General features: G+C 39.1%; 2 long non-coding RNA genes across 8 annotated transcripts in view; both read right to left on the bottom strand.

Annotated features, from left to right (window-relative positions):
- LOC129051599 (uncharacterized) overlaps nt 1-8,065 on the bottom strand; it is a 54,083-nt gene extending 46,018 nt beyond the window's left edge. For 3 of the 7 annotated variants that reach the window (XR_010137591.1, XR_008515958.2, XR_010137588.1), the window contains exon 1: nt 7,828-8,049. This is a non-coding gene — a long non-coding RNA (uncharacterized LOC129051599). Of the gene's footprint in view, nt 1-7,759 lie in introns of all 7 variants that reach the window. The other 4 variants (XR_008515959.2, XR_010137590.1, XR_008515961.2 and 1 more) reach the window with 4 other exon arrangements.
- A 7,352-nt stretch (nt 8,066-15,417) lies between these two features.
- The window catches only part of LOC134760302 (uncharacterized), a 42,108-nt gene continuing 30,732 nt past the window's right edge, over nt 15,418-26,793 (bottom strand). The window contains exon 3 of the long non-coding RNA XR_010137592.1: nt 15,418-20,280. This is a non-coding gene — a long non-coding RNA (uncharacterized LOC134760302). The remainder of the gene's footprint in view (nt 20,281-26,793) is intronic.

Consider the following 26,793-nt stretch of genomic DNA (forward strand, 5'->3'; position numbering starts at 1 on the left):
GCAATTCTTCTGCCTCAGCCTCCCAAGTAGTTGGGACTACAGGTGTGCACCACCACACCTGGCTAATTTTTGTATTTTTAGTAGAAATGGGGTTTCACCATGCTGGCCAGTCTGATCTCGAACTCCTGACCTCATGATCTGCCTGCCTCAGCCTCCCAAAGTGCTGGGATTACAGACATGAGCCACCATGCCCAGCCTATACCTCTTTTTTTAGGTCAGTGTTTTTGAATATGATTCTAATGTCTCACTGGGCAGCCCTAGAAACAACATTTTCTGGGTTCTTCTGTAATAGAGGGATACCCTCAAAGGATACAACAGACCCATTGGTCCCCACCCTAAATTACCTGAGGATGCTGGTCTTTTTCAATGCTCTTGTGGCTTCTCTCATTGCCAGATTCCTTTAATACATTGTTCTGCTTCTTAAATACAGTTCTCAAGGTAAGAGTAGCACCAATTTTTTTACCTTAATAAACTTGCTTTCTTTATAAGTCAAGATCTTGTAAAACAGTTCTCTTCAATTTTAAGAATGATGGCTGTATTCAGAATGGTTGAGATTTCCAGAAGTTGGATCTTGAGACAAGCAGTGATTTTTCAGTATTACCATTCTGGCTTCCAAAAATGATGCTACAGCCACATTCTAAGGTAATATAGTAATAATAAAATATAAATATAATTTGTGAATACTAACTCTTTGTTGGTTATTGTGCCAGTTATTTTTCATTATTATTAATTGCTTCTAATGATTATCCAATACTTATATTAGTTTATTTTGTCTTCACCACAGTCCTTTGAGATATGCATCCTTTCATCTCCATTTAACAGATGAGGTAGCTAGAGCTTATAAGGCTCGAGATCATTATTAAGTCATGCAGCTGGTAAGTGATGGAGATTTCATTCAAACTCAGGTCAGCCGGACCTCAATGGTCCTGGTCCTAACTACTTGCATAGAATAGAAGGCTGGATCAAAAATATGGCTAGTTCTAAAAAACAAAAAACAAACAAACAAAGAAACAGCTAAAGATTAATTATCAGAGAAAAAATCATCAGGTTTTTATCAGATCCTCAGTAATGACTTAGAAATCCATTAGGAACAATTGACCTAAGTGGATTTATCAGGAACTCTAGTCCAGGAAAAGCAAATTGGTTTCAATTTCCCTATGGGGCAACCCTGACCATAGAGTAGGGGTCATCTGGAGTGCGGTGTTGAGAAAGATTCTGAAGTAATTGCTAGATCAGTAGGAAAAAATCATGCATTAGAAATATCTGCTGTGACCTCATTTGGGTGATGGTTTGAACAATCTACTTTATAAAATCATGAGACATCAGGGATTTGAACATTGAATATTAGATGATATTAAAGAATTGTTAATTTTTAAAATGTGATCATGATATTGTGATTACATTTTGTGAAAGATAAGAAACCAACACCTTAAAATCACATTAAAAGAACTAGAGAAGCAAGAGCAAACAAATTCAAAAGCTAGCAGAAGAAAAGAACTAACATCAGAGCAAAACTGAAGGGGAAAGAGACACGAAACACCCTCAAAAAAATCAATGAATCCAACAGCTGGTGTTTTGAAAAGACTAACAAAATATGCCACTAACCAGACTAATAAGAAAAGAGAGAAGAATCAAATAGGTACAATAAAAAATGATAAAGGGGAGATCACCACTGATCCCATAGAAATGCAAACTACCATCAGAGAATACTATAAACATCTCTACTCAAATAAACTAGAAGATCTTGAAGAAATGGATAAATTCCTGGACACATACACCCTCCCAAGACTAAACCAGGAAGAGATCGAACCCCTAAATAGACCAATACCAAGTTCTGAAATTGAGGCAGTAATTAATAGCCTACCAACCAAAAAAAGCCCAAGACCAGATGGATTCACAGCCAAATTCTACCAGAGGTCCAAAGAGGAGCTGGTACCATTCCTTCTGAAACTGTTCCAAACAATAGAAAAAGAGGGACTCCTCCCTAACTCATTTTATGAGGCCACCATTATCCTGATACCAAAATCTAGCAGAGACACAACAAAAATGAGAGAATTTCAGGCCAATGTCCCTGATGAACATCGATGCGAAAATCCTCAATAAAATACTGGAAAACTGAATCCAGCAGCTCATTGAAAAGCTTATCCATCATGATCAAGTCGCCTTCATCTCTGGGATGCAAGGCTGGTTCAACATACACAAATCCATAAATGTAATCCAGCATATAAACAGAACCAAAGACAAAAACCACATGGTTATCTCAATAGATGCAGAAAAAACCTTCAATAAAATTCAACATCCATTCATGCTAAAAACACTCAATAAACTAGGTATCGATGGAACGTATCTCAAAATAATAAGAGCTATTTATGACAGACCCACAGCCAATATCATACTGAATGGGCAAAAGCTGGAAGCATTCCCTTTGAAAACCGGCACAAGGCAAGAATGCCCTCTCTCACCACTCCTATTCAACATAGTATTGGAAGTTCTGGCCAGGGCAATCAGGCAAGAGAAAGAAATAAAGGTATTCAAATAGGAAGAGAGGAAGTCAAATTATCTCTGTTTGCAGATGACATGATTGTATATTTAGAAAACCCCGTCGTCTCAGCCCAAAAATTCCTTAAGCTGATAAGCAACTTCAGCAAAGTCTCAGGATATAAAATCAATGAGCAACAATCACAAGGATTCCTATACACCAATAATAGACCAATAATAGACAAACAGAGAACCAAATCATGAGTGAACTCCCATTCACAATTACTACAAAGAGAATAAAATACCTAGGAATACAACTTACAAGGGATGTGAAAGACCTCTTCAAGGAGAACTACAAACCACTGCTTAAGGAAATAAGAGAGGACACAAACAAATGGAAAACATTCCATGCTCATGGGTAGGAAGAATCAATGTCATGAAAATGGCCATACTGCCCAAAATAATTTATAGATTCAATGCTATTCCCATCAAGCTACCATTGACTTTCTTCACAGAATTAGAAAAAACTACTTTAAATTTCATATGGAATCAAAAAAGAGCTTGTATAGCCAAGACAATCCTAAGCAAAAAGAGCAAAGCTGGAGGCTTCGTGCTACCTGACTTCACACTATACTACAAGGCTACAGTAAATAGCATGGTACTGGTACCAAAACCGATATGTAGACCAATGGAATAGAACAGAGGCCTCAGAAATAACATCACACATCCACAACCATCTGATCTTTGACAAACCTGACAAAAACAAGCAATTGGGAAAGGATTCCCTATTTAATAAATGGCGTTGGGAAAATTGGCTAGCCATATGCAGAAAACTGAAACTGGACTCCTTCCTTACACCTTATACAAAAATTAACTCAAGATGGATTAAAGACTTAAATGTAAGACCTAAAACCATAAAAACCCTAGAAGAAAATCTAGGCAATACCGTTCAGGACATAGGCATGGGCAAAGACTTCATGACTAAAACACCAAAAGCAATGGCAACAGAAGCCAAAATTGACAAATGGGATCTAATTAAACTAAAGAGCTTCTTCACAGCAAAAGAAACTACCACCAGAGTGAACAGGCAACCTACAGAATGGGAGAAAATTTTTGCAATCTATCCATCTGACCAAAGGCTAATATCTAGGATCTACAAAGAACTTAAACAAATGTACAAGAAAAAAACAAACAGCCCCATCAAAAAGTGGGCGAAGGATATGAACAGATACTTTTCAAAAGAGACATTTATGTGGCCAGCAAACATACGAAAAAAAGCTCATCATCACTGATCATTAGGGAAATGCAAATCAGAACCACAATGAGATGCCATCTCATGCCAGTTAGAATGGTGATCATTAAAAAGTCAGGAAACAACAGATGCTGGAGAGGATTCGGAAAAATAGGAATACTTTTACACTGTTGGTGGAAGTGTAAATTACTTCAACCACTGTGGAGGACAGTGTGGCGATTCCTCAAGGATCTAGAACCAGAAATACCATTTGACACAGCAATCCCATTATTGGGTATATACCAAAAAGATTATAAATCATTCTACTATAAAGACACATGCACACATATATTTATTGCAGCACTATTCACAATAGCAAATACTTGGAATCAACCCAAATGCCCATCAATGATAGACTGGATAAAGAAAATATGGCATCTATACACCATGGAATACTATGCAGCCATAAAAAAGAATGAGCTCGTGTCCTTTGTGGAGACATGGACGAAGCTGGAAACCATCATTCTCAGCAAACTAACACAGGAACAGAAAACAAAACACTGTGTGTTCTCACTCATAAGTGGGGGTTGAACAATGAGAAGGTATGGGCACAGAAACGGGAACATCACACACCAGGGCCTGTCAGGGGGTCGGGGGCAAGGGGTGGGATAGCATTAGGAGAAATACCTAATGTGGACGACAGGTTGATGGGTGCAGCAAACCACCATGGCACATTTATACCTATGTAACAAACCTGTACATTCTGCACATATATCCCAGAACTTAAAGTATAATAAAAAAATGGGGAAATCAAAAATATGTTTAAAGGAAAATTAAAAACTATATATATCTACTATGGTTGTAGGGAAAGAGGTAAATTTGGAAGGGCAGTGAAGATGGAGAGGTGGTGTCTTACTGCATGCTAAGAGCTAGCTCTATTTTAACCTCATCATAGAGCTTACAAGTCAAGACTCAAAGTAGAAAGTGGCTTGCTCAAAATCACATGGCTAGAAAATAGAAGTGTTTAGTTAGTGTCTGGGTCTTTAAGCCTAACAGATCTTCCACAACACCCACTGACACACTCATAGTTGTAATGGCTTACAGTGAGAGCATAAAGCATATTGAAACACCCCTTATGCTCCTCTGGGTCCAAGGTGTCCTCAAGAATTATGTAAACAATGTAATATTAACTAATCACAAGGGTCTTTTTAAAAACAGTTTAATTGTATTTTAACTACAGTTTTGTGAATTGTAGTTTAATTTTGAGGTAACTGTAGATGCACATATACTTCTAAGAAACATTGCAGAGAGAACCTGTGTACTTTTTACTCCATTTCCCATAATGGTAACACCTTGCATAACTATAGTAGAATATCACAACCAGGAAATTAGCTTTGATACAGTCCACTGATCTTATATGGATTTCACGAGTTTTACATGCACTAATACGTATGTGTGTGTATGTCTTTAGTTCTATGCCATTTTATCAAGCACGTATATTCCTACAATCACCTCCATAGTCAAGATACAAAATAGTTCACCACAAGAGTCCTCACTAAGGGGTGCCTTAACACATTATTTCACTGAACGTGAACTACATCATCAGAGAAATTATTGCTGACCTCTGAATACTTTATTTCCTACCTGGATGTGGATTTGAGTAATGAAGATAACCAAAACCAGAATCTGAATCAAAGAAGATGAAAGTAAATTGGTCTAGGTGTATCAATGGCAAAGGAACCTATTTTAAAAAGTCAAGAATACTTTTAAGATGGTATTTTATAAAGATGCATATAATAATAAACTTCAACTTTCACATCTTCAAATAATCAGGTTTTACTTTATTTTTTCCTTGAACAGGTAATTTAACTTCTCTGAGATGGGGTTTTTCATCTGTAAAATATGGATAATTATACCTACTTATGGGGCAACTTTTGAAGATGAAATAAAGTAATATGTTTAAAAGGCACTTTAAAAATGGTAAAGTACTACTACTACTAAAAGGGTTATAATGATTTCCATGAAGAGGAAAGCAAGTGATAAATAATTAAGCCAACATCAAGAAATGATTTTTGAAGAGAGCCTTCCAGGATATACTGTATGGTCAATATTAGTTTATCCAATTTGCTATACATTCTACTCCTCAGGCCTACAAAATGGCCATGGATGCTGTTCACGATAATTCAGCAAAGCTGAAGAATTCCTAAACATCTTGTATCTCATCAAAGGAAGAGTCCCCTGAAAGTTTTTAAAACTTGGAGATTGGTCCAATTTATGAATGAATATGCTGACACCCAGAGCTATAAAGTGACTTTTGAGCCTAGTATTGGTATTTTTCTCTATTTAAAATCTCTGACATAATGTCCCAAATATATAGTAATTGTGAGTTTTAGCTTTAATATTTAATTGACCGAGATACAAGAAAATTGGTGCCCCACAGAATTAGGAACATGGTAAAGTGTGGAAGCACTGGAATCATGAACCAAAGTTATCAGTCTCAGAACTGGCCTAACTTATAAAGCCAATTCACTTAGCACTAGTCTCATGAGGGGCAAATAAGGTTAGCTCTTCCAATTCCTTGGCCGTATCCATTTCTATATACCTACTAATTTTAATGGCAAAAACCACAATTACTTTTGCGCCAACCTAATACTAAGTATTTAAACTCTGCTTAGTTGATCTTACACATCATCAACTCCCAGGAAAGTGGAACACCGAATCAAATACACTTCTTGTTCATAAAGGTCTACTTTTAGGAAATTCACTGGTCATAGAATCTTTTTGATTTCTACCATGTAATGGAGTTTCATCTTTTAAAACAACTATTATGAATCACTCTCTTCTCAAAAACCTTCCCTCGCCTGCAAACAGAAACCACTCTGGAAGAAGCAGACCTTAGTGAATTTTTGGAAGCAGTGGCCTTGTCTGATAGACTCTGTTTAAACACCACTTTTAGCATTAAATGCCAAATCCTCAGCTCTATGCACTGCCTCATTAGTTATTAATGAGGCAACATATTTGTTCAAAATTTATGGTTGTTGATTTGCTCCCATCACTGTATGAAATATTAACATAGCATTTGTACTTGCAACCATTTGCAGACATTAGATTGTGTATTTGCATATTCATGAACACTCATAAATGTTTAAGGAGACAGCACAGAAAGCATGGGCGCTGTCAGACAGACAGTAAAAAGGCATATTTACAGCGTTAATAAGTATTTGAGTTTATAGGCCAAAATGATGAGCAACAAATTAAGTGAAATTCTGGTTTGCCTATTGCAGAGATCTAGGGATTTTGCTATTTTTTAAAGCTTTGTAAACTTGAAATTCATTTCATAGATGCTGAATAAATGCTTATTGTTTAGTCACAGAATGTATGGACTCTGTGCAAAGAACTTCCTAAGAGCATCAGGCTCTTGGAGATTTCATCTCACTCTTTCTGATATGCAGTTTTTTTCTGCCTTGGGGTTCCCTTCTATCAAAGTAATGTGGGAAGGCAAATGTGTCATATACTTAACTGGAATTATTTTCTGTTTTGGTTCCACAGAGGAACTTGGACAAATGATATGTTTGGTGTAACAACACCAGCCAATGTACTTGACTCAGTCTGTCAATTTATACAAACTAAAGCCTGGAAATGAAAAGGTTAAAGCATGGAGCACTAATGGACAATATGAGGGAGAGGCATAAACTATCCAACTAAAAAACACTTGATTTACAAATAATCCATGTATACAAATGGCCGCCAACATCCCACCAAACCCATTCCACTATAAGAAATCCCACCCCTTGCCACATTCCTAAGAGTCATGGTGAAAAATCTAGACCGTTTTGGAAGTTTTATGGGTAAATAATGGAGAAAGTATTACATTAAATCTCTACCTCACACTATATACAAAAATTAATTCCAAATATTTTAAGAGAACTGATGATGAAAGGAAAAGCTATACAACTTCTATTATGTAAAACAAATACAGGAAAATAATCTTCCTGACCTCAGGGCAATGGGAAAAAAAGAATTAAACCGTCCTGTGGGCAGTATCACTACCTGTGTCATGCCATTGTTAAATGTCTCAAATATCATCTCTGGGTGAATGAATGTGTGAGATAGCTCACCACGTCCTTGTACCAGCAGGAGAGGGAGGTCATAGATTGGAACATGGGTTGTAGTTGGCTTCTGTTGCCATGGCCTAATTGTTCTGCTGGTCACTTCTTGCCCCCTTGGCATTACTGCTGAAATCTGCAGCTAGTAGATCCATGGTCTTTTCCTTCTTGGCACAGCAAGGATTTTCTGTTCCTCTCTGGTGACACACTGTGCTGCAACTTTTGCTCGTTCTATTCATCTGTGAGGTCTGAAAGTTCTTTTCATTTATTCTTTAGCCTAGGCAACCTCCTCAACAGGCCGTGGCAACAAGGCCACTTCACCACCCCTGCAGTGATTCCTCAGTAATTCACCACCAGAAGCACCATCACCTTCCTTCTGTGTCCCTCCACAAAGCAAGTTGGGACTTCTAGATATTTTTGAAGGCATATTGAACTAGATGATGTTCTAGGGCACTAATTTCAAGCTGTTGTTCTCCTAACCATGCCACCATAGCAGCAGTTTTATTATGATGCATAGATTTGTATAGAGAGGGTAAGAAATTATTCCATGAAGTGATCCCTTCTCTGAATGTTAAATAAGAAATGGAAAAACTTTCTGTACTCTCAGAGTTTTCATAATTTCCCCTAGGGTAGGAGGGCAGGTGCAGAAGGTGAGTCCAACATGTTTGCATCTGGTCTTGTCTCTATCTGACTCCCTTCCCTTCCATACAATCATCTTGCACCAAGAGGGATGTGCTTTTCCTTCCTCTTTTCTATGCAGCAATATCCTTTCTTACATACTATTCTCTTTCCAGAAATACATTGATTCTGCTCCTTTCACTAGGGCTATGGTGGCAGAAAGGATACAGGGAAAAACACACTGACTTTTTGAGAAGAGAATAAAATCTAACCTCTTATGCACACAGCCTTTGATGAGTCAGAAACAACACACATTACACACAGACATACACACACAGATACACACACACACACAGATACACGCACACACGTTAACTTCTACTAATGGGAAGAAATTTATTAATTCAACGCACATTTGTTGTGACTCCATGTAAGCACAGTGACTCCCATGCAAACACAGTCGTGCACAAACAGGAAGATATTTTTAAAAATAAAGCTATATTCTACACTTCAAGGAAAGAAATAAGTAATAAACAAAATAAATAATACTGAATATATCAAGTTATTATAAAATGCTAAAAAGAAATAAGGCCAGATATGGCCATAGAGAATGATAGCTTAATGGAAAAATGCTTTATTGGATGTAGTGACTAGGGAAGGCCTTTATCATAAGATAACATTTAAGCAGGGAACTGAACAAAGATAAAGAAACAGCCACGTGGACATGTGGTGGAAGATCATTTGAAGGAGGGGAAGAGCAAGTCAAAGGCCCTGAGGCAAGAGCACACTGGGCATGTTCAAGGTTGGTCATGAAAGCCACAACAGTGGGAGTGCAGGGATGAGAGGGAAGGGAGTGGGAGGTAAGATCAGACGGACTGTGAGAGGGTGGATCATAAGCTTAGATCACAAATTTGGATCTGCATGATTTGGGAAGCCACTGAAGAATTTCTAGCAGAAAGATTATATGATTTCATTTAGATTTTCAAGGAAGCCATCTGGCTACTATGTTGGGAACAAATTTAGGTGGCACAAGTGTGGAGGCGGAGAGACCAGCTAGGAGGTGACTACCATATTCCAGGTGGGACAGGCTCAGACTGAGGAATTAGCTGGGAAGGAGAGAGAAATAGTCACATTCCAGTGGGAATGTTAGATTTCCATGTGGGGTGTAAGAAAAAGAGCCACAGTTACTCGATGGTCTGGGACCTGAGCAACCAGAATTATATTGATATGAAGCCAACAGTGGGAGGAGCAATTTGGGGATGGGGATCAGAGCTCAGTTTTGGGCAGGTTCAGGATGCAGATCTCAACTGAAGGGAGGCCAAACAGGCAGCTGCATTCTAGAGTTCAAGGAGTAGGTCCAGGCCAGATCAGCAACTAAGACAGTCACTACTGACATTTAAGGCCATGTACTAGGTGGGATCTCCCAGGGTGGGATTTTAGACAGAAGAGAAAACAGGGTGGATCTTGATCTCTGGAGTACTCTGATGTTTGGAGGTCATGGGTCTGAGGAGAAACTAGCAAAAGAGACAGAGCAGTTACTGGGGCAGAAGGAAAAGAGAAGAATGTTGAAATAAAGAAGTGTCCAAGGAGGAGAGACTGTGTTGACTACAGCCCGTCAGTGGAGTGGGAGGAGGAAGAAGAATTGGCTCTTGGCCCTGGAATGTGGGAGCCATTGTTGCCTGGGGAGGTCAGTGTCCACTGGGCCTTACCATGGTGGCTCATAGGAGAAAGTAGAAGAGAAAAAAGTTTTGAGAGTAAGTGAATTTTGATAGAGACAACTTTGAGCTTTACTCTTTTGCTCAGTAAGATGGGTTCCTTGGGAGGACAGAATAAAATGGAGAAACCATCTTCTCTTCCTCCCTGAAAAGGCCCTGCCCTGAACAATCATGTACAGGGAGTACAAGTCCCTCAGTCTTCTGCAGCAGCAGGAAATGGGCTCTGTCCAAGCCACTGGACTCCACTGATGTGCTGAACAAGTAGAACTCGTCTTTTTGAAATCAATGCCTCGGGTACGTCCTGTTCCCAGCTCCTTCTCCAGCACCCACAGCCCCTCGGCTGACATTTCAGAAACACAGCCCAAGCTGAAATGAGCAGCCTGCCCATGGAAGAGATGGAGCAGAGGAAGACTGTGGCCCGTTCACACAGTTTGGTGGAAAGTGAAGACTGAAGGGGCTTGTAAGTAGCAAAACTAATAAAGCTCCTATTTATCTAAACCCACATTCCACAGAGCTTCACAGATCTTAGAGACATGAGCTCATTCCTTCTTCTTGCTCTGAGGTAGTGAGTCAGGTTCCTTGAGCTCTATTTTACGTATGAATAAAATAATGTGACGAACCGAGAATCCTGGCAATCTCAGGACCATGGATTTTTCAGCATTTTCAGAGCACTCTCTGTGGCTGAGAAGCTCACCAGGGCAAAGGAACCCCATTAGTGTATGTTTGAATGGGGGAGACAAGACAAGAATGTTTAACCAAGCAATCTAAGTCCAGATATGGAAATGGGAGACCGGACTGAGCTTTGCATAATGGGTCAGTCCTGGGTTCTGTGAGGATTTAGTCCCTTGGCCTCTCATTCTGACTCTACCTGGGGCAATTTAATTTCTCTCTGCTTCAGCTTCTTTCCCTGGACAACGGAGATCAAAATAGAACCACCTGAGGATGCAGTGACATAGTACACATAGGAGACTTAGAGTAGAGCTTGGCACAGGGATGGGCATGGTGGCTCACGCCTATAATCCCAGCACTTTGGGAGGCTGAGGTGGGTGGATTGCTTGAGACTAGCCTGGCCAACATGGTGAAATCCTGTATCTACTAAAAATACAAAAATTAGCCGGGTGTGGTGGTGCACACCTGTAGTCCCAGCTACTTGGGAGGCTGAGGCAGGAGAATCGCTTGAACCCGGGAGGTGGAGGTTGCAGTGAGCAGAGATCATGCCACTGCACTCCAGCCTGGGTGACAGAGTGAGACCCTCATTAAAGATATTTGTTAAAATATTTTTATTATTATCATTATAACTATTGTTATTATTATTTAAAGAGGATAAGAGAATATCAATAAAAGAATGAAAACCTTCCTGGCTCATTCAAGCTAGGGAAGAAAAGAATTTTATCCAGAAATTTGGCAACACCAAACAGAAAACTGTTGCTTTAGTTATGGTAATTCCAGCTACTTTAAGAAGTAAAGCCCAAAATTTCAGTGGCTTAACACACTAGAAGATGATTTTTTGATCACATAGTAGCACTGGGCAGGCGAGCTGATTGACAGCCCTCTTCCACATAGTGGTTCAGGGACCCAGCCTGGTGCCATTTTGAATATGAAGCTTTCAAGGCAACTCTGGATGTCATTTCTGTTCCAGAAGGGGGAAAATGCATAGAGGAGCATGAGTTGAGTAGGCATGTGTGAGGAAGAAAGCTAATATACATCAAGCCTAGAAATGAAACATTATTTTCTCTTTCATTCCATTGAGTAGAATTCTCTCAGAATGTGTATCTCAACCAAGGGGGATAGATATTAAATAAGCTGTTGGATATAAGAGTCTAGAATCCAGAGAATAGGTACAGACTAGAGCTGCAAATGAGAGAGCAAAACCCTGCCAACAGAAGGTGGAATGCTAGAAAATATAAACCCTGGGTCAGCCGCCACTTCCCAGCCACATGTCTATGCTGTGGAAGCAGAAGTGCAAGTGTTAAGATCCCACACAACTGGGTGTACCTAAGCATGTAGATCAGAGGAAGATAGCTTTCTTGGTAAGAAAATTCTATATTGGCACCACTTCTCAGCCTTTTGGCTAAGATCAAGTGGAGAAAATTCCTTTTCGGGGTTCTAGGATACAAAAATTAGGGCTTCAACCTAATATGGATTGGGACTTAAATCAAAGTTAATTTGTAAAACAAAGTAATAAGGAAGTAGCTTCTTGCACTGGCCAACTGAGGCAAAAAGGAGTTGGGGGCCTGGGAGTGGGGAGAGATGAAGAGAGAGCTGGTGAGACTGAAGCGGGGCAGCTATGGTGGCCTACTGAAAATAATGGCCTTCGGACCTTGCGAATGGAAGGGATAGTCTAGAGACTGCACGCTCCTGACTTGTAGTGGCTGTGCTCTGCTCACACAGCAGTCTTTCTCTCTCCTCCCCAAGAGTAGATCTAGGCCCTGGGTGACCTGACACTTGTACAATTTGGGAGACCCTCTGAAAGAAAAGTACAAAATTACAAATACTAAATTTAGTCACAAAAGTGAATATTTATTTAGAACAAGAAAAAGAATCACAACAAATTACACATTTTAAAGGTGACAAATTCCACAGACATCATGAAATCCAGACAAATGACACAATATTTGTATTAAGTAATGGACTGAATCACTTCTATAATACATTTTTTTCTACATCGTTTGGCTCATCCACCTCAATTTCCATTTCTAGGGTTTTATAATACAATTTTTATAGAGAGAATTAAAGGATAATTTAATCATTACTCTAGGATAATTGATTAAAATGCATTTTTATTGTTGATAATTTTAAAATGTTTTTGTCAGATTCACAACTAGTTATTGAAAATATCATGTATATTTTTAGGATCATTTTCAAATTTAGAAAAATTTTTACCAGGTTTCTTGTATGAGCTGTTATAGATGTAATTCCTATCTGTAGAACTACTACATGCTTATTCCCTACAAGCACAAGGATTGTAATATAGTCTATTCTGCACAATTCCCATTGAGAAAAGAAGAAAAAATTACAGTGCATTTATAATTGTAGGTTCTGAAAAATTGAGTACAGTTCTGACAGATCACTTCTGTTTTGATCAGTCATCAATGAGAACTGAATCCTCCACTTCCAATTACACACATCTGGTCATTCGAAGATATCACACAAACTAGCTTCTGGCTTCATACTCTTTACTGTCTTTCTTTTGTTGACCATATCCTTGCAGCATCGGGTGCTATGGGATACCTGCATTTCACTGTACAACCTCGGACTCTCCCTCCCTCCATGAGCAATAGGAGAACTCCTAGGAACAAGTCTAACACTAGGAGTTCCAGCAATCTTGAAACTAAATCCAGAGGTCACTGTGAACTACATAAACTAAATTCCTCCAAATACAAACCAAGCTTCCAACCCCAACTCCCCTTAGCTGAAAGGGTGCTCACAGGGTGTGACTCTGATCACAGATGTGTCTCCATCTTGACCCCAGATCCACAGACAGGCCTATCTGGTCAAGCTCCACTGATAGGTCCAGCCCCTGGGCTCTTCTTTTCTCCTCTAGCCATGGGGTGGTAGGGGCTTCCTGCTGTTGTTAATCCCTCATTCCCCACCAGCACTCCTCGGCTCTTCTGTCACTCCAGTAACCAATTCTCACATTAAAATCCCTCAATTTTTTTTTTTTTTTTTTTGAGATGGAGTCTCGCTCTGTCACCCAGGCTGGAGTGCAGTGGTGTGATCTCAGCTCACTGTAAGCTCTGCCTCCCAGGTTCATGCCATTCTCCTGCCTCAGCCTCCTGAGTAGCTGGGACTACAGGCACCCACACCCACCACCACGCCTGGCTAATTATTTTGTATTTTTAGTAGAGACAGGGTTTCACCGTGTTAGCCAGGATAGTCTCGATCTCCTGACCTCATGATCCGCCTGCTTCGGCCTCCCAAAGTGCTGGGTAAAATCCCTCAGTTTTATGCACTGAGATTGGATCCTGTTTCCCTGGCTGAAGCCTAACTAATAGAACTACAAATGTTAAAAGAGGGAATGAAATTTTAATTAATATAAATCGTTTTATCGGTTACGTTAATAAACAGTTTAAGTCAGTATATTAGTTTATGTTGCCAGATATATACTAACACATATATACATACATGTATGTATGTACATATATATGCATGCATGCCTGCATGTATCTATGTATGCATGCATGCCTGCATGTATCTATGTATGCATGCATGTATGTATGTCTTTGAAGAAGAAAAGGAGGAAGCAGGTTAACTTCCAATGAGAAATAATTGCTGATTTCACTTTTGAGAACTCAATAACTTGTCATATTGATTTCATAAAGGTTAACAATTATGATTTATGAAGAAAACACTTGATTGTTAATCAATTATCCACCATAAAGGATGGTAGCTGATTGGGACCGTGTAGATCAATCCAGGACCAAGAGCATCCTTTCTGTGACAAGTGACCATGGGGCTGGGTGCTAAAGGTGTAGTTTGTCAGAGTTACTCTGAGGTAAAAACTCAGGGCTTTTAAGTACCAAATTCTTCTTTTCATGTATCATCAAAATATACCACAATTGATGAAATTTTCCTCTCATTGACTCTTGTGTGTCACATCTTGGTCTGGTTGTCACTCCTCAGTAAACTGCTATCCCCAGTACTTATGGTTTGCAGGGTTTACCCTGACAAAACCATGTGGAAGGCCCAGCTCCTCATCAATGTCCTGGCCTGTCTCCTGCTATCTCCCTGGGGCTTTTCCAGAGCCTTCCTTTCTTTCCTCCTTTTCTGGGCTTCAGTCTGCTGCCCTGGCCTTGATCTTCCACCTGTAGGGGAAGATCTCATCAATACTGTTAATATGACTTCATGCCTCCTTTCCCAGAACTATTGACATGCTTTTTCTGTTTCCAGACAAACAACCACAAAGCAAACAAGCAAGCAAAAAAACTCTAAAGGAAAGGAGATCCAAAAGGAAAATTCCAAATGCCTTGGCATCTGGGTAGGGCAATATTTTGCAGCAAGAAGTCTCTATCATCCCTGAGTCACCATTCATAGGAAACAGCTCAGCCCCTTCAGTAAAAGAACCTAGCCCTTCCCAAACTGAAATGCTAATAACTTCAGCATTTAGAAAACACAGTGTGGTATAGACACTGATATCTCACACCAGTTAAGGATTCATCATTCCTGACACCAGATGGTATTTGAGACACGGAATTCCCCCGTCTTGCTCCTTTAGTACTATTCTTTCTTGCAAACAAAAAGCTTTTTAAATGGTGAGTAATTTGTGAAGCATAAATTGGATCATAAATGGATATTTATTTTTACGTAAATCTTGGCAAACTGAGGCAGCTACTTTACAGAGGTGATTAAAATTTAAAAGGCAGCATTGCAAGAAGAAGATAATAAAGGGTTGTTATTTACAATGACCATATTTACAATAAAATGCTAAATTTATTTTAATAAATACTAATTTTATATTTATGAACAGCCATTCATAGACAAGACAATAAAAACTTTCATTCCTGCTTACTGGATTTTTCTGTACAGCATATAAATCAAATCCTTCATTCAACACTGCATTCATACTTTGAGCTTGCTATGTTTTATCAGAGTAGTCAAGTCTGTTGTTTCTTAAATCTGTTTTCTTTATAATAAATGAATTTATTGATTTGGTTAGCACTCAGCTCCAAATACAGGAGAATAATTCTAATAGTCCAAGAAAGAGAGGAAAATGAGAGTATTTTATCAGCGTGTTTCAGAATCACAGGTAAAAACCATGGTGGTTAGCAATTTCTTTGTACAGTAACCACTTACAAAGACCTTGAATAGGTGGCTGTTAATAGGAGAATCTAAGTCACCACATTTTCTTCAAGTTCTGACTTTGGGTGACTTCTTTTTTAATTTAGCAAGTTTTTTTACTTGATTATTTTTTAATAACCTTAACTGATGACAAAGGGAAAGTTTTCCTCTAGGAAAAATTCTTGTGTGGTTGGAAATGTTCCAAAGTTCTGTCCCATTCTTTCTTAAAATAAGGCTTATCCTAATTTTAATCCCAGAGACAATCTTGTCAACGTAGGTTTAAAGAGTTTTTAAAAAACTCACTAGTTTGAACCAATGAGAAAAGTCAATATACGCTGAGATATTATGTCTAGTGTTTCATGTATTCAGTCAAGAATTATTTGTTGAGCACTCATTATGCACCAGCATAACTATATAACAACATAGCTCTGCCCTAGTTTCTACAGTTAGAACAAGTTGTCAGGAAGGTGGCCCGTCCCTAGGAAATAGCAGAGGGCAAAGCCAAGTCAGAAAGCATTTACCGAAGTGCTTAATAGACAATGCAAAAGAATATTTACATCTGTAGACATAAAGAATGGGTAGGAATAATCAAGACACCAAAAAGCAAACTCTTTCTGATGGGAAGTAGGTAAAGGCAATGGAACTTTGATGCACTTGACCAGAACTCCTGTTTTAACAACTTCTGATTATCAGAACACAGTTGGACCTTAAAGTTAACTCTGTAAACTGAATGAGAATCATGTGGTCCTTAGGGATGAACCTAGGATGCCTGACTCCTGTCTTGTGCTTTCTCTAGCATCAAAAAAACACAGTCTATGAACTGTCACAACCAAATATGAGATAGTACCAATAAACCATGGATTCCTTACCTCAACTTAACTGTTTTCATGGCTAAACAATGACTAAACCTTAGATCTATCCACACTTCAAGAAGACACTATGAATATATCCTTGAAATTAAGCTCAAGCAGGGTTTGTTTCTGAAAAGGCACCATGAATCCAAAGTGTATTAGGCTGTGGCTCCAAATGACTCACACCTCCCAGTAGTCAAGCCCTGTGTGGTCCCCTTCCACATTGACTCTGACTTTGGCCAATGGGGTATTAGCAAACACAATGTCTACAGAAGATGGGTAAGTGTTTGCTCATCACCACTTGCCCTCTTGGAATGCTCATTCTTGGAATCCAGTTGCCAAATAAGGAGGCCAAAACTAGCCATGCTCATGTGGAGAGAGGGATGGGGAAAGAGAAGAGAGAGAAAGGGAGAATGAGTATGAAAGAAAGGTTCCAACATTCTAGTCATCTTCTCCAAGGCCACAGATGTATGAGCAGAGTTATCTGGGATATTCCAACTCCAGAAGCCTTCTGACTACAACCATATAAGTGACACTATGTTAAGACCAGCAGAAGAGTCATCTTGTTGAGCTTCAGCCAGCTCACAAGGTCATGAGAAAAGGCTATTATTTTGAGTCATCAAAAATTTTATTTTAATCACCAAGATTTGGGGTAGTTGTCACATAGTAACAAATAGCTGAAACATCAAGGGACCTTGAATAAATGTGAAGAAGGAGAAGAGGAAGAAGAAGGAAGAGGAGAAGAAAAAAGAGGAAGAGAAGGAGGAGGAAAGGGGAATAGGAGAAGGAAAAAACAAAATTTAGTTCCATACATCTAAAGGTTTACACCAAACAAACAAGTAAACACGGCTGGCTGAGAGTTTTTCAGATCTTAACAATTTCCTTGGTTTATATTTAACTTTCTAAATTAATTATATTGTTACTGTCCAGTATATGTCTTTACAGATAGCAAATTCCAGAATCAGTCTCCCAGTGGAAAATTCACCCATGCAGATGATCAACTGTGAAATCTGTGTGCAACTTTGTGAAAGAACATCAAATTTAGAATCAACGGCAGGGCTTTTGGACGTAACTATTCCATCTCAAGGCCCATATTAACTGAAAATTGCTCTGGTGGAGTTATAAGCTGACATCTGCAAAGAATTTTCAGCAACGACTGTTATCTAACACCTGCCTCTCCAATTAAGGATACTGACCTTTTTGAAGTTTTAAGGAAGGGTGGTTTTTTAAATTTGTTTCTCTTTGGTTATTTTAAAATTGATCTTTATATCGTCCTTGGACATCCAACCCTAAATCACAGAGTACACTCTCTCAATTTAATCACATTGAGATGAGTCAAGTAGTCAAGGAAGGGTTGTCAGAAATAGCTTACAAAGAAAGGCCTGGGGTAATGAAGTGTAGGCGGACTAAGAAGCTATCTGAAAGTTGTGCTCCCCTTGGCTTGGTAGCAAATCCTCCACGGTTTCTCTTCTTAATAGAGAACTAGCAATGCCTCATGCCTGTATTTCTCAGGGGATTCTGGGAGTTGGAAGAGGCCAACTTTTCCTACCTGCAGTTTGAAGATTAAGGACTTAGAGATTTGTTGAGAGGCTGCTTCCGAGAGGTTACTGATACACCGAGGACAGGAACTACTGACTGCTCTGAATGAGGAAAAAAACGTCCAGTTTGGGGTGATCCTGTTTTGCAAAGGCAGCTGTCAGCCATAACATGGTGGGAAATAATGGTAAATAAACCTCCTGTGATTGGCAAGAATATAAAAAAAATCGTGAATTGTGAATTCTTAGGTCTACTTGAGAGAAGACATATTTAGAAAAACATCAAATCATTAAACAACCTGCTTTTGAATAAAATCTAAATGAACCAAACTCTTTAGCAAATGTCCATTTTGAAAATTTAGCTTTTTGGTTAACTGTATATTTATAAGTTATATTAACTTCCTATTATGCTGTCACAAATCACCACAAAGTGAGTGCCTTAAAAGAACACGAATTTACTATCTTATAGTCTGAAGGTAAGAAGTCCAGAATGGATCTTACAGGGCTAAAATCAAGGTGCTAGCAAGACTGGTTTCTTCAGGAAACTCTAGAAGATAATCTGTTTCTTGCTTTGTCCTGCTTCCAAAGGCTACTGGCATTCCTTGGTTTGTGGCCCCATCACTCCCACCTCTGCTTCTTGTCATTATTTTACCTTGTCTTCTGACTCTGACACCTCCTGTATCCCTTTTATAAGGACCCCTGTGATTACATCAGGCCCAACTGACTAATCCAGAATAATCTCCCCACTCAAAATCCTCAACACATTTGCAAAGTCCCATTTGTCATGTAAAATAACACTTATGATTCTAGGGTTTAGGATGTGGGACATCTTTGGGGAGCTCTTATTCAGCCTATGAAACAAGGCAACTCTTCCTTTTTTAGCCATGTGGTTCTAAATCTTTCTGATTAAATAATTCAACCTTCCTGACTCATGAATTAAGTACTATGTTGAAAAATATGGAGTCTTTTTTGTCATCCAAGGATTTCCATTGCCCAGAGTGATTAATTTGAACAGTGAGTTTTCACTGTGGAGTATTAAAGATGCAAATGGTGCAAAGCTGTGCTCTAACCAGGAAGGAAAAGCCTCCAATGGCAGGGACAACCTCAGAAGAGAGTGGCCTATGGCAGAGAGCTGCCTAGTGCTGTCTTCCAGTGGGAAGGAAGACTTGGGGCCCAGAAGGCCGGGCTGGGCTTGTCTGGGAGGGGTGTCATCATGGGGAGATTCACTCTTGTAAAATTTCCTCTCAGTTCCACCAAAGCACTTCCTAAGACAGACTGCATCCAGAGTAATCACAAGATGTTAGGTGAGGCTTTAAAAATCATGATGTCTAGGCCTCTCACTTTGCTGATGAGGAAACTCAGTTCTGGAGAAGTGAGGAGACTTTCTCAGGGTTTCTAAGCAGCACTGGCAGAGCCAGGACTGGAACCCAGCTCTCCCACCTTGCCACACCATGTTCTTTGCATTCCATGATGGTACCGTCTACATAAAAGATGAACATATCATTCAGCCAAGACCCAGGGACTCAAGATTCTTATACTCTGATCTTTGATTATGAAAGAGTAAAGATTCAAATTTCCTATACCATTTCCTTTAAGTACATGCTGCAGTTTACCTAAAACTGTTCTGCTTACAGCCTGAAAGCAAGGGTCAGTCTTATGGCCAGTGTCTCTTCACTTCAGACTTAATGAGGGTGGGAGGATGGACACCTTCACTGTCCCATTTTTGTTTTCTCTTGTAGTTATTGCAGCTCAAGGGACCAAGAGAATGCTGACTATTTAACTTGGAGGTTTCAGCAGTCAAATGTGCTCTGATCAGTATGATACATTATCTCCAGACATGCAGTTTCACACAATCATCATATTAATTATCAGGGATTCCAGCTTTTCCTATTGAATCTTCACCAAATTTTAGTGGCTCAATCCCTGCAGGTTGCAATGTCCAGCTCTTCAGCAGTGAGTAAAGACTATCTGGTGGAGAAAGAAGGAAAAATGTAGTTAGTGTTCTAATTGATAGAGCATTTACTTCCTCTGGCCTGGTTCACCTAAAAATACTTGTAGTCAGAAACTCATCACTCCCCTAACTAATCCACATATCTATTTGCCAGGCACCTTTTGTACAGCACTCTTAAATCCCAAGAGTTTTTGTGAAGGGGATGCTTTTTAAGGAATCTGTTAAGAATTGGAGAGGGGTCTTAATGCTTCCAAAGTCAGCAGCCCATTGTTGAAGACGATTGAAGAGTCCCATCCCACCCTCCTGACTTCCATATGCATTCTGACAGTGACATTATTCATGCCAAGGTGAGGTCAGTGGCTGCACACCCCCAGCCATGGCAGTAAAGAGTGGCATTAACTTTGAACTTCACCCTCCCAGCTCAGAGCCAGGGCTACCCTGAAGGCTGTATCTCAGAAGGCTGCACAAAGCGGCAGGTGTTTAAAGAAGCAAAGAGGCAAAGCATGTTGTTAGGAAAAATTGTCCCCAAGCCCTGAATTGGCCTTTTATCACCATCACTCTGGCTTAAAAACCCCTGTAATGTGTGGCTTTCAAAAAGGGGAACTAAGTTTAGTGGCTGATGCCCTGCCAAGAGCTTTATAATGCATAGAATAAAAAAAGATGAAACGTTTCTCCAGCTACATTGCTTTTCCTCCCCACCCTGATTCCCTTCCCTGGGGGGAGAATCATAAACACAGACAGCAGAATGACGCCCCTTTATTATTCCTCTGAGCTCTTTCTCTGCAGATGACCTATAGAAGTGATTTAACATAGAACTGTTGGAGTTCCCACACTTCCGCGTGTTCCTCCGGCCGAGGCTGGTTGATTTCTTTGGGGTGTTATAACTATGACCTGCTCCATTAAGTAGCAAACAAAGTCCAGCTGGATATATCAAGCTCAGCTGGACTCTTTGCTTTCACACAACCTGCTTGATTAGGAGAATCGCTGTGCCCTTGTCACACGGCGCCTCGTGCAGTCTGCAAAGATTGGGCTGCCATTGATTTCTGCATAATATGGATTCACACTGCCTTTCCACAACAGCGTGGCTTTCACACCCCACAATAACCTGGCAAGGATTGTTTTTTCTTTCCAATCTTCTGCTGCTTCAGACTTACACTGGGGTTTAGTTCTAAAAATTCGTCACTCCTAGAGGTAACGTGTGGCTTATTACCCAGCACTTTACGACGCATTAATTGCGGCTTGATTTAGACATTTCCCATTTGGTGACTTAGTTACAATTGTACAAACATGTCATGCTCTAAGTCAATAACGTGGGGGCAGAAAAAGGGCAAAACAACTGTGAATGCCTTGTTCTTCTCATGGGAAGGACCAGGGCAATTGTTACAGTAACATGATGCTATTTGTTTACTGGGAAGGGGTGTTTATCTAGCTCCTTTCCTTAGAGTTGTTATTCACCCTGGACCAGTTGTCTTCAGTAGCCTTACCTTTAATTTCTATGCCTATTTCCTTGTTAGAGAAAAACCCACGAAGCTTGAAAATTAGTTCAGCAAGGTACAGAAGTTTTATTAAACACGCCAAGATATTTCACATAATATGCAAATCAAGGGGACAAAATATGGCGTTTGGTTAGCCAACTCTTACCTTGATTCCATTATGATTTTAATTTAAGGCACCTTTCTTACATGATTAAGGAAGAATGAGTCAGAGCCATTTCAGTGTTATGTACATACTGATTATTAGTGCATATAATGAAAAATTGAAAAATAACATAAACTACGAGAATATCTACTGTAGAAATCCAACAATGAAGATGTAATAAATAAATTATGGTTTATTCATACTGTGGAACAATATTCAGTCATTAAAATGATTTAAAATTATATTTTATTAGATGTTATATAATTTAGTGAGAAAAGTTACAAAACAAGTTTATATTATAATGCCATCCTTTCCCTGAACAACAAAAAAAAATACTCTAAAGCCGAATGTGGTGGTACACACCTATAGTCCCAGCTATTCAGAAGGCTGAGGTGAAGGCAGAAATAAAGATGTTCTTTGAAACCAATGAGAACAAAGACACAACATACCAGAATGTCTGGGACACATTTAAAGCAGTGTGTAGAGGAAAATTTATAGCACTAAATGCCCACAAGAGAAAGCAGGAAAGATCTAAAATTGACACCCTAACATCACAATTAAAAGAACTAGAGAAGCAAGAGCAAACACCTTCAAAATCTAGCAGAAGGCAAGAAATAACTAAGATCAGAGCAGAACTGAAGGAGACAGAGACACAAAAAACCTTTCAAAACATCAATGAATCCAGGAGCTGGTTTTTTGAAAAGATCAACAAAATTGATAGACTGCTAGCAAGACTAATAAAGAAGAAAAGAGAGAAGAATCAAATAGATCCAGTAAAAAATGATAAAGGCGATATCACCACCGATCCCACAGAAATACAAACTACCATCAGATAATACTATAAAAACCTCTATGCAAATAAACTAGAAAATCTAGAAGAAATGGATAAATTCCTGGACACATATACCCTCCCAAGACTAAACCAGGAAGAAGTTGAATCCCTGAATAGACCAATAACAGGCTCTGAAATTGAGGCAATAATTAATAGCCTAACAACCAAAAGAAGTCCAGGACCAGATGGATTCACAGCCAAATTCTACCAGAGGTACAAGGAGGAGCTGGTACCATTCCTTCTGAAACTATTCTAATCAATAGAAAAAGAGGGAATCCTCCCTAACTCATTTTATGAGGCCAGCATCATCCTGATACCAAAGCCTGGCAGAGACACAACAAAAAAAGAGAATTTTAGACAAGTATCCCTGATGAACATTGATGCAAAAATCCTTGATAAAATACTGGCAAACCAAATCCAGCCACACATCAAAAAGCTTATCCACCACGATCAAGTGGGCTTCATCCCTGGGATGCAAGGCTGGTTCAACATATGCAAATCAATAAACATAATCCAGCATATAAACAGAACCAATGACAAAAACCACATGATTATCTCAATAGATGCAGAAAAGGCTTTTGACAAAATTCAACAATCCTTCATGCTAAAAACTCTCAATAAATTAGGTATTGATGGGACATATCTAAAAATAATAAGAGCTATTTATGAGAAACCCACAGCCAATATCATACTGAATGGGCAAAAACTGGAAGCATTCCCTTTGAAAACTGGCACAAGACAGGGATGCCCTCTCTCACCACTCCTATTCAACACAGTGTTGGAAGTTTCGGCCAGGGCAATCAGGCAGGAGAAAGCAAGAAAGGGTATTCAGTTAGGAAAAGAGGAAGTCAAATTGTCCCTGTTTGCAGATGACATGATTGTATATCCAGAAAACCCCATCATCTCAGCCCCAAATCTCCTTAACCTAATAAGCAACTTCAGCAAAGTCTCAGGATACAAAATAAATGTGCAAAAACCACAAGCATTCTTATACACCAATAGCAGATAAACAGAGAGCCAAATCATGAGTGAACTCCCATTCACAATTGCTTCAAAGAGAATAAAATACCTAGGAATCCAACTTACAAGGGATGTGAAGGACCTCTTCAAGGAGAACTATAAACCACTGCTCAGCGAAATAAAAGAAGACACAAACAAATGGAAGAACATTCCATGCTCATGGATAGGAAGAATCAATATTGTGAAAATGGCCACACTGCCCAAGGTAATTTATCGATTCAATGCCATCCCCATCAAGCTACCAATGACTTTCTTCACAGAATTGGAAAAAAACTACTTTAAAGTTCATATGGAACCAAAAAGGAGCCCACATTGCCAAGTCAATCCTAAACCAAAAGAACAAAGCTGGAAGCATCACAGTACCTGACTTCAAACTATACTACAAGGCCACAGTAACCAAAACAGCATGGTACTGGTACCAAAACAGAGATATAGACCAATGGAACAGAACAGAGCCCTCAGAAATAATACCACACATCTACAACCATCTGATCTTTGACAAACCTGACAAAAATAAGAAATGGGGAAACGATTCCCTATTTAATAAATGGTGCTGAGAAAACTGGCTAGCCATATGTAGAAAGCTGAAACTGGATCCCTTCCTTACACCTTATACAAAAATTAATTCAAGATGAATTGAAGACTTAAATGTTAGACCTAAAACCATAAAAACCCTAGAAGAAAACCTAGGCAATACCATTCAGGACATAGGCATGGGCAAGGACTTCATGTCTAAAACACCAAAAGCAATGGCAACAAAAGCCAAAATTGAGAAAAGGGATCTAATTAAACTAAAGAGCTTCTGCACAGCAAAAGAAACTACCATCAGAGTGAATAGGCAACCTACAGAATGGGAGAAAATTTTTGCAATCTACTCATCTGACAAAGGGCTAATATCCAGAATCTACAAAGAACTCAAATAAATTTACAAGAAAAAAACAAACAACCCCATCAAAAAGTGGGTGAAGGATATAAACAGACACTTCTCAAAAGAAGACATTTATGCAGCCAAAAGACACGTGAAAAAATGCTCATCATCACTGGCCATCAGAGGAATGCAAATCAAAACCACGATGAGATATCATCTCACACCAGTTAGAATGGCGATCATTAAAAAGTCAGGAAACAACAGTTGCTGGAGAGGATGTGGAGAAATAGGAACACTTTTACACTGTTGGTGGGACTGTAAACTAGTTCAACCATTGTGGAAGACAGTGTGGCGATTCCTCAAGGATCTAGAACTAGAAATACCATTTGACCTAGCCATCCCATTACTGGGTATATACCCAAAGGATTATAAATCATGCTGCTATCAAGACATATGCACACGTATGTTTGTTGCGGCACTATACACAATAGCAAAGACTCGGAACCAACCCAAATGTCCATCAATGATAGACTGGATTAAGAAAATGTGGCACATATACACCATGGAATACTATGCAGCCATAAAAAAGGATGAGTTCATGTCCTTTGTAGGGACATGGATGAAGCTGGAAACCATCATTCTCAGCAAACTATTGCAAGGACAAAAAACCAAACACCACATGTTCTCACTCAGGTGGGAATTGAACAATGAGAACACTTGGACACAGGAAGGGGACCATCACACACAGAGGCCTGTCGTGGGGTGGGGGGAGAGGGGAGGGATAGCATTAGGAGATATACCTAATGTAAATGATGAGTTAATGGGTGCAGCACACCAACATGGCACATGTATACATATGTAACAAATCTGCACATTGTGCACATGTACCCTAGAACTTAAAGAATAATAAGAAAAAAATAAAAATAAATAAATTTTTAAAAAAAGAAGGCTGAGGCAGAAGGGTTGCTTCAGCCAGGAGTTTGAGTCCAGCCTGAGCAAAATAACAGGACTCTATCTGTAAAAAATAAAAATAAAAACAAATAAAATAAAATAAAAACTCTAAACATGCATGTTTTCCAGAAATATATATCATAAGAGTTTTAGGAAACTGTATTCCAAAATGTTGCTAGATGTTATCCCTGAGTTAAGAAACTATTAATATTACTTTTCATAGCTTGAACTGTATAAAATTGCTAAAAGTCTACCACTTTGCCCTCAAAAATGTCATTGTCACACAGTTAAATGTAATTTGTTTCATTGTACTTCTCTGCATTATATTTTTTAAATCGGTTTTTACTCTTATAATAAGGAAAGTTCCAGGATATCAGGACTCTTTGGTTTAAAATGGCAGAAATCCAACTCAAACTTATTTAAATGAGAAAAGAATGTATGGGCTCTCATAATGAGAAATCTGAAGGATAGAGCTTCAGGTACAGCAGGATCTAGGGACTTATTAATGTTACCAGTGATTAGGGACTTATTAATGTCATCAGTAATTTATTTTTGGAAACTGTCTTTTTCTATCCGTTCTTTTGGCTCCACTTTCTCTATGTTGGCTTCATTCCCCCAAAAGGCTCTCTCCATATGGCTGCAAAGATGTCCCCCCTGCAGTTCTAGCCTCACAAGTGCTTTAGGGTTTAAGAACTCAGAAGGAGCAGGGCTCTCTCATTTCTATCCATATTGATCAATCCAAAAATTTCTGACCTGACCTCTTTGAGTCATGTGCTCACTTCTGTGGGAGTTGTCAATAGCAGACATCAATAAAATTTTGTTTAATGAATAAGTACCTAATCTCCATAGATTAAACAATTTTGTTTAATGAATAAAAATACCAATCTCCATAGATTCACCTACATTTGACCAACCCACACACCATTTGAAAAAGTAAGAAGGTGTCCTGAGTCCGCTGGAGATTGTCAGGGCTTAACACGCCTGTGCAAGATGATGGTGTTTAGCAGGAGTTCACCTGAAACTATTTATCTGTAAACTTCCAATGTTTATCTGACTAGTTTTGTTCACTACCTGTCTTCTCTTGAGGAAAGTGGTACCACCAATACTAGAAATTATATTTTGTTATTGTTAATGTTTTAGTGTATACTTTTTGCATTTAAAGACATGATCTAGCTAGCAATTTGATAATTATGCAACACTGCTAAATAATAATCCTTGCTC

The sequence above is a fragment of the Pongo abelii genome, chromosome 17 (genome assembly GCF_028885655.2).
Source record: "Pongo abelii isolate AG06213 chromosome 17, NHGRI_mPonAbe1-v2.0_pri, whole genome shotgun sequence".
NCBI lineage: Eukaryota > Metazoa > Chordata > Mammalia > Primates > Hominidae > Pongo > Pongo abelii.